Raw genomic sequence first — 5,053 nt, forward strand, 5'->3', positions numbered from 1 at the left:
AACCATGAAATGTAATGATAGAATCATGTCTTTCTACCCAGCGAGTTGCACACAATGCTTTAAGTTTAATTTTATTTGGTTGAGATTCACTACTATCATTCGATATTACCATAATTAATGTGTTATTGCGTTTCGCAGATGAAGATAAAAATACTGATATGGAACCTACTATTCCAAACATATTTCTTATTGCTGGTATTTCACATGCTTTTGAAATTGCTAAATTTAGGCCATGGCTAAAGCAATGGGTATAAAGAGCAAGTGGTTGTTCTTCTAATATAAGTGCTTGCACACCGTTATGCACACCTAAAATCAATAAGTAATAACTAATAAGTAACATACTTTATATACTTTAATAACATAATTCTATAATAAAACATGCCTGACATATTAGAACCACCGTCATAACCCTGGCCTCTCAGATTAGCCAAACTTAAACCAAAATCATTTAACTTTTTCAATATAACTTGTTTAATTGATATGCCTGTCGTGGAAAATAATTCTGTGATCCCTAAAAAATCTTCTTTAATTACATATTTTTCCATGTCTAGGTACATACCTAGATTAAAAATTAATACAAGTTGTTAGAATTTAATTTTTATAAAAACATTTAAGCATTATTTACCTGACAGAAAATGTTATTTGCTCTTTGGTACTAATATCGGTTGTTTCGTCGCATAGTATTAAAAAATATTTTGATTATTTAACATTAGTTACAATATTATTAACTAGAAATTCATGAATAACTTCAATTATTTCATTTTGCACAGTTTTGCTAATCATTGTAGCATTTTTTTTACAATTTTCTAAATGTTCATGTAAAATTTCATCTCCAGAATCTAATCGAAAAGCCAATAGGCTGCGAAAAACACCTTGATCTCCAGTTATAGCAGAGTTAATTTCTAGTTGTCCATCGTCACGATGACCTCTTAGTGGAAGGTTATTATGACCACAAAATATAATACTTTTTACTATAGGTACTAAACGTTTTTTGTTTTTATTGATAATGGCCATGGATTTTTTATTTAAAATTGTTTTAACAGATTTACTAGAACTATAGTTGTCAATGAAAGTGCTACTTTTCTCAGCAGACAACAAGTGGTATTCATTATTTCCATGTCTGTTTAATAGTTCAGTAGCCTTTCTATAGTTAACAAAAGGTGTTGTGATAAATGTACTTAATTTCTGAAAATTAAAATACATTTTTACTTAGTTATGTACAATATAATTGTTTTCAAATCTATATTCCTAAAATTGTATTAGAAGTATTTTTATTAAGCAGATTTTAATTTGAATGTAATATACATTAGAAATTATAGCAAAGAAGAATGTTACCTGATGTGCTTTAGAAACAGTACTTGGAGCAAAGCATACACAATATTTACAAAATCCTCCATTTTGTAGTTCGCTGTAAGCTAACCAATTAAAGCGTCTAAGCCATTCAAGCTGAAAACATCTAGTTTGATTGCCTTGTTTAATAGTTGGAAAACTATACTCTACATTTGGACTCCATGTATTTTTAAGAATCATAAATTTCTCTTCATCTGATAATATATTCTTACCAACAACAAGACCAATATCATTTGCATTCATATTGACAGAAGCAGTTTTATTTTCACAAACTAGTCCCTAATATTTTAATAGCAAAATAACAAGCAATAAGCATAGTTTATCAATATGATACAACTAAAATACTACAAAAGTTAAAGTTATTACCGAAGGAGAAATGTTATTAGAGTTTTTGTGTTCTGAATTTTCTGATCCTAAATCAACTGTGAGTGCATTTTTTTTTAATGGTTCAACATGTACCAGCTTGAAAGTTGTCATAAGAGTTTAATACAAAGCAATTTATTTTATTTAAGTATACAAAATTAAAAAAAAATAATTCACTTCAGACTTACTTCAGGCTGTAACTGTTCACAATCATTATTGACATTATTCCTCTGTTTTTTTTGAAAATAAGAATGTATAAGATTTTTTCTTTTATTTTGTTCCATTGTAAATTATGTATTATAATTTATAATTTGATTAATTGACTATAGGTACTGACGTACTGTTATTTAAAAATGTCAAAAATAAGTATAACATAACAAAATATAATTTTTAAATGTATAATAAAAAAGTATTAAAGTAATAGACGAAATTATTATTCATAAATCATAATAATACCGTGGACTTAAAATAGTATAATCGGTATTCGGTGATAACACTAGTGATAACTACTAGATAATATTATCTACATCAAGGAAAATATCTATGCTTTAAACAGTGTGATACCACAGAACAATGATAGGTACTAAACCCAATATTCATGTCTGATACTCGTGACCCGTATCATAGAACAATAGTAAGTTGTATCGTTCCATTTTTCAGTCACTTCTGGTTATCACTTATCAGTATTGTTGAGGGAAAAATTACTTATAAAAAAAAAAATAATATTATTTATTTTGTTACCGATTTAGTATAACGTACCCGGCCCACAGAAAAATATGTATAGTATATAGTATTTGTTTTTAACCAGGTAGCAACATGCCAAGGGGGGTGCTATAGCACCCTAGCACCCCCCTCTGGATCCGCCACTGATTGCATATGTTATAGCCCCTTGGTTTGAAAAAATTGTTATCAATGATTTTATCATTTTTAACGAATACTTCATACTTGTCTATGGACTTAACTTTTACTGTTAGCTGGCGTTTAATTTTCTCACTTTCGTGTAATATTTGTTTATATTGTCTATATTGTTTGTTAATTTATAACTGCCCAATAACTTGTACTTCGTACATTATTTTTAAAAGTGTTGTTGTTTTTGTCAGACATTAGAAATGTCCGTGAACAAAAATCAGTCAAAATGTATTGTTAAAAACTGTACTGCCAAAAGTAAGTACCTACACAATATTACAACTTAAAGACAGAATTTGTGTAATTTTAATCTGTACATATATTGTTTTCATTATAGACATGGTCGTTAATCGTTTTCCCAATGAGAAAAAGGATTTAACAAGGCTTTTGGAATGGATAAATCTGTTGGGTTTTACAGGAAATGACTATCATAAATTCAAAAACAAATTTATTTGTTCAGCACATTTTGCTGAAAATTGCTCAAGTCCTGGAACAAAAAGATTAAATGCAAATGCGTATCCTACTTTAAATGTAGCAACTGGTTAGTACCTAGTGTATTTAAATTAATTACATATTGAGCTGATGCTCATTAGTTTTTTTTTTTGTAATATACTCATTTAATTTATGTGTAGAAATACTTGGCTAAGTTACACCAAAAACCACTGCTCAACTTCCTGACAGTGAATTGGTTACGGATAACGCAATAAGTTTGTTTTAAATTTAATAATATAAGTCTTGAAGTTTTAACTAAATCTATGTGCACTTTGGAAAATCTTTAGTTTATGGAATGAATTCAGAAGCGTAAACAAAACATAATACTTTCCATGACATCTCAGAATTTGATTTGTTGGATGCAAATGTTGACACTAAATCAGATGATGTTGCTGATCTATTAGTTTCTCAAGATATATGTATGTATCTATTTACTGAAATGTTTACGCATGAAAGCCAAACATTCATTTTTATGCTAATTGTTGTAATTGCTTTACTTTATTATGCTTAATGTAGATGCTGATATTTGTAGAATTGACAATGAATGCACTGGCATTGATTTGGCTTGTGAAGCTTTGAAAAAAATCTAAATCAAAAGTTCAAAAAAAAAAACTAGGTTAATAATGATTAATAATATTGGTGTTTGATTAGTTTTACAAAAATGTAGGCGGATAGGATAGGATTGTTAGGTTAGGAACGACCAAAACTCCCGGGTAACGGGTTCAATACTATCCTCTGATAATAAATAATTTGCGTTTTTTTTTTCAATGTTTTGGTATTATTATTTAAATTATCATGGATAATAGTTCATGGTACAGTCCTCAGGAGCGCTAACCGCAGTCCGAATATTTAACACAGGAGTTGCCTATCTATTATATATACTTGTCTATGGTCGTTTCCGAGCCGTCTTGGCAATCTCTCGTTTACGTCACGAACCAGTGCGCCGCTGCCGTTAATATGCCATTTTTATTTTGTTCCGTGCACCCGACCCTCGCTGCTCACCCAACTCGTCGCGTACGTCGCTTACGCGATCCGAGTTTCTCTTCCTTTGCAGAACATTACAATAAATTTTTTTGTATACATTATTATAATATCAAAACCATTGTTATTATCATTTCTGAGCTACCTCTCACTCATCACATTATTTAAGTTTTTTATATCTGAACCAGCTTCCTAATTTCCAATTCTTATCTACAGTCCACTTTCGCTTTTTCACTCCTCTCTCTCACTACTTCGCTCTTTTCAGGGAGGGAAACGAATGACAAGATCAAACGACACGGGTTGCGTGTAAGTGGTCGGCTTGCGCACACACACACGCAAACTCGTCTCCAGCAACTCGTCCGCTCAACCGAGTCGCGAAATAGCCACCTGGAACATCGTCCTGTTTCCGTCCTCCGCCGCGCTAATCACCGATCGCGGCACACCGAGGCAACGCACACGACCTACCCGTTACGCGGCCCTTCGCGATTCGTCTCGTCCCGCGACGCCAAACCAAAACTCGCGCGGGTGACCTGCCATTGGCCACATGTTTTACGTGTTCGTACTTTTATCAATAAAAACAGTTTTCATCTAACCTAATCCGGTGTTATAATCGTACTAAGTACAAGTTGGCCGCAGCGATCTTTGCATACTGCCACGAAATCTTCCACGCGCCACAGTAGTATACAAATATCAAAAGATATTATGAGCGTGGTCAAAGCACAAGAAAAATGTAAAGCATGTTTAAATTTTGAATAATTTGATTCCTATAATTATATTATCGTATTATAGTGATTTGATAAAATTATATGGATAACAGCCCCACATGAATACATGATAGTGGAGAATAAATTACGCGCATGCGTAATACGCATAAGGTGCATTCCTGTTTATACGCTCCTGTCGTCGCACGTCGGGCGCCTGTGTTAACGCTTTCGCCGCTGTCCGGATTGTGGTGCAATCA

This window comes from Acyrthosiphon pisum, unplaced genomic scaffold (genome assembly GCF_005508785.2).
Source record: "Acyrthosiphon pisum isolate AL4f unplaced genomic scaffold, pea_aphid_22Mar2018_4r6ur Scaffold_21251;HRSCAF=23422, whole genome shotgun sequence".
In the NCBI taxonomy this organism is placed as follows: Eukaryota; Metazoa; Arthropoda; class Insecta; order Hemiptera; family Aphididae; genus Acyrthosiphon; species Acyrthosiphon pisum.